The sequence below is a fragment of the Eutrema salsugineum genome, unplaced genomic scaffold (genome assembly GCF_000478725.1).
Source record: "Eutrema salsugineum unplaced genomic scaffold, Eutsalg1_0 scaffold_10, whole genome shotgun sequence".
Classification (NCBI taxonomy): domain Eukaryota; kingdom Viridiplantae; phylum Streptophyta; class Magnoliopsida; order Brassicales; family Brassicaceae; genus Eutrema; species Eutrema salsugineum.
This window is the reverse complement of record NW_006256908.1, coordinates 6,102,550-6,114,642: the sequence shown is the minus strand read 5'-3', so window position 1 is coordinate 6,114,642 and position 12,093 is coordinate 6,102,550. Positions and strand designations below refer to the sequence as shown.

The 12,093-nt window shown below is 39.2% G+C and overlaps 1 pseudogene; it reads right to left on the bottom strand.

The window, feature by feature from the left end:
* The window catches only part of LOC18027300, a 24,233-nt pseudogene that overhangs the window by 1,868 nt on the left and 10,272 nt on the right, over window positions 1-12,093 (bottom strand).

The following is a 12,093-nucleotide window of genomic DNA, read 5'->3' as shown; positions in this document are numbered from 1 at the left end:
AGCTGAGATTACATGTATTTATACTCTTTTTATTTGAAATAAGTTTCATCATTACTAGAAAGAATCCTGGTTTTGTTGAATTCTTGATTAGTTTTCATAGTTTTAACTCAAATGAACATGTATATAGATTTATTTTTTGTAATAGATTATTGGAAAATCTCTTCAACACCAGACATAGACAATAGTATAAGTATTATTTTTCTCACTACGCAATATCGGTAAATAATTGTCTACGAGTGGGAAATACATACATATATGCTATTTTTTATAACTATTAGATGATCACCTGCGTGTACACGCGGGTTTCTTTTTCTAGTATATAATTTTAAAATTTTACAAGTAAATGCTTTTTTATCATTTCTTATACGTACAAAATTTTGGTAAAACGATTGTGTCATTTTAAATATCAAACTAGGTGTTTAGTCCGCGCCTTGCGCGGGTGGAAGAGTTTGATAAACATAAAACAAAATTTTATGTTAGAAACGAAAGAGAATTAAAATAACCACTTGAGACATAGCTAATTGAAATAAAATTAATTAAAACATCATCCAAAATTAAATACTCAAAAAACCATAAAATAAGTGTATGAAACCAATGAAAAAGTGTAGTAAAACTCATAAGCCAAATCAACTAAGACAAACTCGATTGTTTTTTTGTTTTTTATCATTTTTTGTATTCTTCTTTATCGTTTAATTGTATTGTCTATTTTTTATTTGGTATTCATCGTACTTTTAAAGCCATGTTATAACTCCCCAAATTTAGAAATTAATTTTGCCAAACTCTTCTCCACTTTGGTAATATGTGCCTCCAGTTTCAATTTATGCCCATGGTTGCAAATTTTCTCTGTTTCAATCTTTCACCAATATCTTCTTCCTCTAATAACCATCACACTGGAGCTCTGTTCTTCTCCATCTTCATGGACTAAAACACTATGCTTCTTTGGTTCCACCACTCATTGTTTTCTTCTCTGTTAAGTACATTTACATGAACCTTATTATGACAGGTTTTTCTTGCCTCTTGTAGTGAGTCAATAATGTCAAATACTCATTAGAATCAAGAGGAGGACCTGAAGAGTTGTTTTCAGAAAATTGGATCAGAACCACAATTTTCCTGCTTTGCTTCCAGATTTTCTTCACTCCGTTTCTCCTTTTTTTTTTTTTTTGGTACTATAGTTTCATCTTAAAAAGCAAGCTTTTAACAAATCTCGAGTGTTGTTTAATATACTCTTCAATCATACTTCTTCTTCCAAGGGAACAAACTCTGTTTTTATTCCTATTCCCTACTCTTAGTTTTGTTTTCTAATTGTTTCTTATGTTGTTATCTCGTGGTCATGTAGTCTGAATGTCCAAGATACTATCAGCTAATGGTTTTGGATGTGCAATATTTATCTCTAGTGCTCTGTTCCAACGATGGCGTGATCAGTATTTTTACGTAAATGATCTTATATATGGCATTTTCTGTTCTCTTTCACTGAACATGTGTGTTCCTGGTCTTTATAGAAATTTGTGTGGAGCTTTATTTGTTTTGGCACAACTGAAACCCTGATTCCATGAGTTATTCCTGGGAATCATATATGTAGTGCTTATAAGTCGGACAGAACCATATATATAAGTATATAACGTTAAGGATCAGAGTCCGATCGGAGGTCATAACACAAGCTAACAACATAAGGCATATGGTAATGTTTCATTTGTTAGATAGAAGTTGATACGATCCAAGGTGATCTACTCTGAAGCAAAGAACAATGGATGCGGCGATATGGTGGATAGACTGAAACGATGAAGCGAAAAGGATAGTGGTAGTGATACGAGGATGGCTCGCGACGATGAGGGATGATGGTGGAGACTCGGCAGATCGAATCGTGGATGTGCGATGGTGGTGTGGCGGATCGATGGAGATGATGGTGGCTCGGCGGATCGATGGTGATGATGGTGGGATGATAAGATAGAAGAATCTCTTGTAAACAGATTAGTTTTTAAGAGATTCGAATTTCAGAGTTTTTAGTTCTCAGAAATCAAAAAGAGAGAAGAACACGTTAAAAGTTTGATCAAAATTCTTCACTGAATATGATATAGGCGATTTTCTCTCTTAAATAGACTTAGAGAGAAATCGCAGCCCTAAGAAACAAACTACATGAAGTCTGAAATAAAAACAACAAGAAGTTTGATTTAAAAAAAATAAAACAGCGAGGCGTCCCTAAATTCCTAAGTGGTGCGCCAAAATACTAAGTGCACAAGTCATTGTGACTTTGCACATTATTACCCATTAGTAACAACTTCTAAGTAACTCGACGTAGCAATGATTTCTGCCTCGTTAAAAACCTTGGAGAAGAACCTCCTTGCCTTCCAAAATTCTCACCAAGGAAAAGAGTACAGAATCATCACCTAAGTTACCTAGTCATTGTTACTGGGTTCTTCATTCTTCAAGATAGAGATGTTGAAGATGTGAGCTCCAGCCTCCTGGTGATCGCTGTCCTCTGTGGCAATGAGTGCGTGAGCCTCCTTAGCCATCTCTCTAGCTCTGGAACGAGTGATCCTGCCAGCTACCTCTGGTTCCTCCTCCTCTGAGCTGGTCACGATCATATCATCCTCTCCCTCTTGAAAAGGATTTGCCCTCAAACCTGAATCTGCAACAAAAGGAAGCAAGTCAGAAACATTGAACGTATCAGAAACATCATACTTACCTTGAAGATCAATCTGATAGGCGTTGTTGTTGATTCTTTTGATGACTGTGAATGGTCCATCAACTCTGGGCATTAGCTTGTTCTTTCGCTCAGCTGGAAATCGCTCCTTCCTCAGATGGATCCACACCAGATCTCCTTCTTCGAAAATCAGTTCCTTTCGTCCTTTGTTGGCATGCTTCTCATACTGCTTTGTCTTTTTCTCGATATTCTCCTTAGCCTTAGCATGAATTCTTCTGACCTGTTCAGCTTTCTCCTTGCCATTCAAACTGAATTTTCCACTTAAAGGCAAAGGGATCAAGTCTAGAGGTGATTGTGGATTAAACCCATATACAATTTCAAAAGGAGAAAAGAGAGTAGCAGAATGCTTAGCGTGATTGTAAGCAAACTCGACATGAGGCAGGCACTCTTCCCATGTCTTGAGGTTACTTTTCACCAAAGTCCTTAGAAGTGTGGACAACGTTCTATTCACCACCTCGGTCTGTCCATCGGTCTGAGGATGACACGTAGTTGAGAATGAGAGCTTTGTTCCCAGCTTAGCCCAAAGCGTTCGCCAAAAGTGTCCTAAGAACTTCGTGTCTCGATCTGAAACGATAACCTGTGGCATTCCATGCAGTCGTACTACTTCCCTGAAAAACAAGTTAGCTACATTCACAGCATCATCTGTCTTGTGGCTAGCGATGAAGTGAGCCATCTTGCTAAACCTGTCAACAACTACAAAAATAGAATCTCTACCATTTCTGGTGCGAGGTAAGCCAACTACAAAATCCATAGAGATATTAGTCCAAGGTTGAGAAGGAATAGGCAAAGGAGTATACAAACCGTGAGGTTGAACTTTACTCTTAGCCATCTTACATACGACACATCTAGAGCAGATTTTCTCAACGTCCTTCTTCATGTTCGGCCAGTAGAAGTGCTCTTGTAGTCCAAGAAGTGTCTTTGTAACACCAAAATGTCCAGCTAATCCACCTCCATGAGCTTCTCGTACCAATAACTCTCGAATGGATCCTCGTGGTATGCACAATCGGTTACTGAAGAACAAGTATCCATCCTGTCTATAAAATTTCTCACAGGCAAACTTATGACATTTGGCATAGCTCTCAGAAAAGTCAGTATCAGATTCATAAAGATCTATAATATGCTCAAATCCAATCAACTTTGATGTTAAAGTCGAAACAAGAGTGTACCTCCGGGATAATGCGTCTGAGACCACATTATCTTTACCTTTTTTGTACTTAACAATGTAGGGGAATGTCTCAATGAACTCCATCCATCGCCCATGTCTTTTGTTAAGCTTCTGCTGACCCTTGAGGTGCTTTAAGGACTCGTGATCGGTATGAATGACGAATTCCTTAGGCCATAGGTAATGCTGCCACGTCTGGAGAGCTCGAACCAATGCGTATAACTCCTTATCATACGTGGGATAATTCAGCGTTGATCCTCCTAACTTTTCGCTGAAGTAAGCGACGGGCTTCTTATCCTGCATAAGAACTGCTCCAATACCTACACCAGAAGCATCGCATTCAATCTCAAAAGTCTTAGTAAAATCAGGAAGTACTAGTAAGGGCGAATTGATAAGCTTCTCTTTAAGGGCTGTAAAAGCCTGTTCTTGCGCCTCTCCCCACTTGAACCCCACGTCTTTCTTGATTACTTCGGTTAAAGGCGCGGCTATGGTGCTGAAATCACGAACAAAACGCCTGTAGAATCCTGCTAAGCCATGGAAACTTCGGACTTCTCCAATATTCTTGGGGGTTGGCCACTCCTTGATAGCTTTTATCTTCTCTTCATCTACTTTAACTCCTCCTGCACTTACTACAAAGCCTAAGAAAACAATCTCGTTAGTGCAGAATGAACATTTAGATAAATTAGCAAAGAGAGATTGAGAGCGAAGAACATCAAGAACCGATCTGATGTGATCTAGATGTTCTTCCAAACCTTTACTGTAGATGAGGATATCGTCAAAATAAACCACTACGAACACGCTAATGAATGGTCTCAGGGCATGGTTCATTAGTCTCATGAAGGTGCTGGGAGCATTGGTGAGGCCAAACGGCATAACTAGCCACTCGTAGAGTCCCTGCTTTGTCTTGAATGCCGTCTTCCACTCATCCCCTTCCTTCATTCTGATCTGATGATATCCACTCTTCAAGTCGATCTTAGAGAAGATTGTCGACCCACAGAGCTCATCCAACATATCATCTAGCCTTGGGATCGGATGCCGATACTTCACAGTGATGTTGTTGATAGCTCGGCAGTCTACACACATCCTCCAGGAACCATCCTTCTTTGGCACCAACAGAACTGGAACCGCACAGGGACTCAAGCTTTCTCGGATATGGCCTTTGCTCATCAGCTCCTCCACTTGCTTTTGAAGCTCCTTAGTCTCTACAGGGTTGGTTCGGTATGCTGGCCTGTTAGGTAAGGCTGATCCTGGTACCAAGTCAATCTGATGCTCAATCCCGCGAATTGGAGGTAGCCCTGGTGGAATTTCTACTGGAAAAACGTCCTTGTATTCCTGCAAAATCTCAAACATAGCACTAGGAAGCTCCTGTGAAGGGTTAGTACTAACAAGGGATTCCTTGTACACAAACATAAAAGTAGTCATTTCAGGATCAAAGAGTTTAGAAAATTCACTGTGGTTTATGTAGAGGCTGTTGGCGACTTTCTCCTTCTCCTTGAGCTTCATTTGAACTTGATCTTGATAAATCTCGGTAGGCGTGAGAGGTAGGAGGGTAATTTTGCGACCTTTGAACTCGAATGAGTGCTTGTTGGTGTAACCGTCGTGTATCACCCTACGATCTGATTGCCACGGTCTGCCTAGCAACACATGACTCGAACCCATGGGAATGACGTCACATAGAATCTCATCTTCATACTTCCCAATGGATAGAGAAACCATCACTTGCTGAGATACGGTCAAGGCTCCACTGTCATTCAACCACTGAAGCTTATACGGCCTTGGATGAGGAATAGTCTTGAGCTGGAGCTTCTTAACCATCTCTTCGCTTGCAGCATTAGTACAACTTCCTCCATCTATGATCAGGCTACAAACTTTTCCATGAATGAAGCATCTCGTATAGAACAGGTTCTCTCGCTGACAAGTCTCTTCAGGTTGACTCTGAACACTCAAAGTCCTTCTGGCAACCAGCATCTCGCCCACAGCAGCAGCTTCTTCCTCTTCCTCTAATTCATATTCGGCCTCTGAATCCTCTTGAGGAACTATCTCTCCTCCCTCATGTAACAAGAAAACCTTCTTGTTTGGGCAATCTCGAGAGTAATGTCCCATTCCTTGACATTTGAAACACCTCACATTGCTGATAGAAGTGCCACCTCGAGGCTTGAACTCAGCTTTAGTTTCTTCTTTAACTCCAGTAGATGGCGGTTTGATGTCTCTGGAGTAAGCTGGCTTGCTGATCTCCTTAGGCTTAGGCACACTAGGCGTGAATGTGGACTTGAAATTTTGCCTCTTGACTTGAGATTCCACCAATTCAGCCTTATGCACCATCTCTTGTATATCTGCGAAATCCTGAAGTTCCACCTTGTCTTGAATTTCTCGGTTAAGTCCTCCAAGAAATCTCGACATTACCATCTCTTCGTCTTCTCGTAAATCTGCACGAATGAGCAAAGTTTCCAATTCTTGATAATAATCTCGAACAGACTTCGTACCTTGGACAAGGCGCCTAAGCTTGTTGAGTATCTCGCGCTGATGATGGGCCGGAACGAACCGCTTCCTCATCTGTATAACGAGCTGCTCCCAAGTAGTAATCGGAAGTTCCCTCAAGCGATTTCTGGTGACTCCCAACTGCTCCCACCATAGAAGCGCATACCCATGAAATTCCGAGACTGCAATCTTCACCTTGTTGAGCTCGTAAGTTCCTTGGACCAGAAAATTAGACTCCATCTTCCTTTCCCAATCTAAATAAGCTTCGGGATCATTAGTTCCATGGAAAGGAGGATACTGGATTTTGATATGACGCAGCTGCTGTCGTAGAGGATCATAATCTCGACCATGTCCTCGGCCTCGATCTCGTCTCACAGTTTCTCTGCTATGATCAGAAGCTTCGTCCTCCTCATAGTATTCTGGGTCTGATTCCAGGGTAACTCGATGCCCAGCAATATATTCCTCTCGGCGGTGCTGACGATCTACCCTTGGGCCATCTCGTTCTGCACCAGTAAGATTCCTCCTCGGATTAAACGTAGTCTCTCTGCCCCCAATCTGGCTTCGACTGGACTTAGCTTTAGTCCTGGCTTCGAAAGGTGTTGGGTGGCGTGGAAGTTTTCGGGAAGATCCTATGTGCCCTTTACCCTTTGCTAAGCGCATTGCTTCCGAAGGAGTTGGAGTTTGAGACGACTCTTCTCCACTTGCGCTGAGGTCTTTGAGCAGATCAGTCATCTTCGTCTCGAACTTGTCATTGAGTTGTTCGATTTGTTGTGTGAGCTGAGTTGCTATGGCCTGATTTGCTTCTTTAATTTGTTGAGACATTGCTCGGTTCAGAGCTTCCATCGCCTCAGCCGAAAGCTCCATGGTACCTGAAAATTTTAAAAAAACTCGCAGTAACTTGTTCTAGAAGGAATCACAAAAACAGCAAAACTAAACGCATCATAAAAAAAAATTAAAAGATCCCCACGAAATCTAAAAACAAACTTAACGAAACTAATGAAATTTAACGAAATTTTTTTTTTTTTTTTTTTTTTTTTTTTTTTTTTACTAAACTTAACAGAAATCACAAAAAAAGATTTCCTAACAAGCCTACACGAAAAAAAAACGATGAAAAACGAGGCCTAACAACAAAAATCGAAGACTAACGAATCCCTAACACACTAACAAACGAGTTACGAGATCACGAAACCCTAACAAACCTAACGAAGTCGCGCAGACTCTTAACAAACCCTAAGAACACGACTACACGCAGACTCGTATCGATCCGAACGAAAACAATGAATGAGCAGACTCGAAAAACAATCAGACTCGAAATAAACTTGAGACGAATACGATCTAACAGGAATCCTAACAGCGATCGATCCTAAACACAAAACAAGAGGGAACGATGCGATGATATGAAACAAAAGGAATCAAATCGATGCACACAGTCACAAAACTCGCTAACCCTAATATCACAGAGACGAAAATTCAAAGCACAGAGATTAGGGTTAGAGTTTCGCTCAGCCTTTGGTTCAGAGTTGGCTCTGATACCACGTGATACGATCCAAGGTGATCTACTCTGAAGCAAAGAACAATGGATGCGGCGATATGGTGGATAGACTGAAACGATGAAGCGAAAAGGATAGTGGTAGTGATACGAGGATGGCTCGCGACGATGAGGGATGATGGTGGAGACTCGGCAGATCGAATCGTGGATGTGCGATGGTGGTGTGGCGGATCGATGGAGATGATGGTGGCTCGGCAGATCGATGGTGATGATGGTGGGATGATAAGATAGAAGAATCTCTTGTAAACAGATTAGTTTTTAAGAGATTCGAATTTCAGAGTTTTTAGTTCTCAGAAATCAAAAAGAGAGAAGAACACGTTAAAAGTTTGATCAAAATTCTTCACTGAATATGACATAGGCGATTTTCTCTCTTAAATAGACTTAGAGAGAAATCGCAGCCCTAAGAAACAAACTACATGAAGTCTGAAATAAAAACAACAAGAAGTTTGATTTAAAAAAATAAAACAGCGAGGCGTCCCTAAATTCCTAAGTGGTGCGCCAAGATACTAAGTGCACAAGTCATTGTGACTTTGCACATTATTACCCATTAGTAACAACTTCTAAGTAACTCGACGTAGCAATGATTTCTGCCTCGTTAAAAACCTTGGAGAAGAACCTCCTTGCCTTCCAAAATCCTCACCAAGGAAAAGAGTACAGAATCATCACCTAAGTTACCTAGTCATTGTTACTGGGTTCTTCATTCTTCAAGATAGAGATGTTGAAGATGTGAGCTCCAGCCTCCTGGTGATCGCTGTCCTCTGTGGCAATGAGTGCGTGAGCCTCCTTAGCCATCTCTCTAGCTCTGGAACGAGTGATCCTGCCAGCTACCTCTGGTTCCTCCTCCTCTGAGCTGGTCACGATCATATCAGAAGTAAGGATGTTTTAGATTTGATCATGATGTTAAGATGTTTAAGTTTATTTTATTTGTTTGATTAATTAGCGTTATTTACATTTGTCTTGTGTCATATTACTATCTTTTTCACATTCTTGTGAGCATTTAGCATTGGTAGCTAGAGTGAACACTTCGTATGATACTCAACGAAACAATTATGTGTAGATTCATTTATCATCGGAGTGATTAATTAGTTTTTGACAAACCAGACGCATATTCCAAACAGAGAAAGCAACCTAGAAGAGCATAACCATGAACAAACCTCCCATCAATCACTAAATGAACATAAAAACTACAATAAACAACGAACAAAAGGTGAAAAACTGCTAATTAACTACTCAATATATTAGCAGCGAACCATAAAGAAAAAAAAAACAACAGCAACTACCTAGAGAAACTCATAGCTTAATCCGCAAAACACAAAAAGTTGAGATAAACCTCGTTAGATAAGAGAGGAAGGTTGCTTCAAGAGCCAAACAAAAAAAATCATTATGTGGAGACGAAGGTTGCTTCAAGAGCAGAAAAAAAAGAAAGAAGAATAACCATTCCTTCACTCATAATTTAAAAGCACACATGAACCAAAATCAGACATATACCCAAGTGTAATTGAAAACTACGAAAAAGAACAGAAAGAGAGCACTAATTCAATCGACATATCCTAAAACAGTGATACAACGATTAACAATGTATTAAGAAGAGCAAGACGTATATTAAAGACCTAAAGTTAAATACAATAAAACCTAGTATCTGAGAGGTGTATATATAGCTATATAAATATATTGGAGTTTTTGCTAAAAATAACCCAAAACTTGATTTTGAATACAAAAGTAGATCCCTGAAAAAACATTTGGCAGATATAACCTGCAGGGGTAGTGAAAAGACCATTTAATCCTGTATGATTAAACAAAAAACGGATGTCCTAATTACCGTTTTCTCTCTGACGAAGTCTACTAAAGAGAGAAAGAAGTCTAATAGTAGACTTCGTTTATCAAAATGATTAAGACTACCAACAACAAAATATACATTTGAATCAAAGACTACACAGAGATTCAAAGGAGAAAGGCTAAATTCATGAACAAAAGCCAACAATCGGTAAAGTTTAATTCAATTTCGCTGTCGTCTGCCTCTGTGTCGAGATAGTATCTATCAGTGGTCTTTGATTTCTTTGTAGTTGGAGTACCAAGAACCTAAACAGAACGAAAGATTAATCAAAATGACAAATCTATTAGATTTTAGGATTTTTCTACAATGACGCCAAGGTAAACTCTAAATCAAAATGAGACTTCACCTTTTTATATATAATGTTATAACTTCTTCTTTTTTATTAATGTTAGATAAATATGATAGTATAGTAATGTGTTGTTATGTTCTTCGTAGCTTCTATAATATAAAGCCGGTGTGAAACATATTTCAGAAATTCTGGCCTCCACCTAGGAATTGGATAAAAGAAAAATTAACGAACTGTAGAATGAAAACGCGACCGATATTACCTTCACCTTAAAGATATATGTTGTGGAAGTTTTGCATGTATACAAACATCATTTGACTATTATACGAATACATTCGATCAGCAAATTCAGCATATACAAACCAAAATCTCGTTGATCATAAAAGGTTTTGGTTTAGAAAATTAAATGCGGACGACTTACATGTATACAAACATCATTCGATTATTATATGAATACGAGCATATCCACTATCCACTAGCCAAATATCTATCATAATAAATGTTTTTGATTTAGAAAATGAATAAACTTTTAGGTTTTGACCAAAAAAAAAAGAATATACCTTAGGTCTTCACCAATTATGACTGATTTACTTTACCAACCAATCTATATATATATTGAACATGCTTGCTAATCTAACAACTATATCAAGCTCCTAAAATAAATGGATTGGTTCCACAAAGGTCTACACATAAAAATATCAACTAAATTCAGAATCTAATATTATGCGAAGTCTGTTTTTTTTTTAAAAAAAAATTGTTTCAAAATTTTCAAAAGCCAACTAATGAATTAGTAAACAAAATTTTCCAAGATATGGATTACGACCATCCATGTACCAAAGTCCAGGGACCTTATCATAAGACTATTAAGCATCCCTCATATTGAACCAAATGTTAAAGCACGTTGAAAAGTAGCCAGAGGGACCTTATCATAAGACTTTTAAGCATCGCTTATATTGAACCAAATCTTAAAGCACGTTGAAAAGTAGCCACCTTGAATGAACCAAAATTTTCTTATATGACATCAAAGAAACCAGTAGATTTTTACATATTACTCTTACGTAACCATATACCGACACACGTAACGTAAGCGGTAAGCCAACATTGTCCATTCAAAGAATTACCTACAAATAATGCTTTTTATACACAAATTAAAACCGAATCAAAATCTCAAACTTAACCAAAATACACACAAGAGAATATGGCGAGCAGCATATTGACCGACGTTCCAAGTCCAACCAGTGGCTTTGGTTTAGTTTGGGGAATATTGGCGGTTGCAGCCACCATCTCCGTAATAGCCATGGCCGTATTTGTTTGAAACGGTGAAAAAAAAATCTAAAAAAATGAGAGGAAACATAGACCATATGCTGGAGCGTCTGGCGGTGGAGGCGGCTGTGGTGGAGGAGGAGGTTGCGGTGGTGGTGGTGGTGGTGGTGGAGGAGGTTTCTAGATATCTGTTTGGTACCTTTTCAGAATGTATATATTTGTATTTGTGACCGACTTGTGCCAAAGCAAGTCGCAAAGTGTATCGAACTCGTTGAGTTTATTCATAACATACAAAGGTATATATAGTTACAAGACATTAGGTATAGACGTCTAAGAGAATATACGAGAATATTGCCTAAGATCTAATAAGGAATATGTCCTTATCTGTAACACTCCCCCTCAAGTTGGAGCGTGCAGATCACAAACGCCCAACTTGCCTCTAAGAAAACGAAATTGTTGTCGACCTAAGGCTTTAGTAAAGATATCTGCAGGCTGTTCTTTAGTTGATACATGAGATAAAACCAGATTACCAGCAGTGACCTCGTCTCGGATAAAGTGGCAATCAGATTCAATGTGTTTTGTGCGCTCGTGGAAGACAGGGTTGGAGGCGATATGAAGAGCAGATTTACTGTCGCAAACTAGCTTCATAGGCTGATCATGACTGATACCGAGAGAAATGAGAACCTCTTTTACCCATAACAACTCCTGACACGCCATAGACATGGCCCGATACTCGGCCTCAGTAGAAGAACGTGCCACTGTATCTTGCTTTTTAGTTTTCCATGACACATGAGAATCTCCAAGAAGAACGATGTAACCG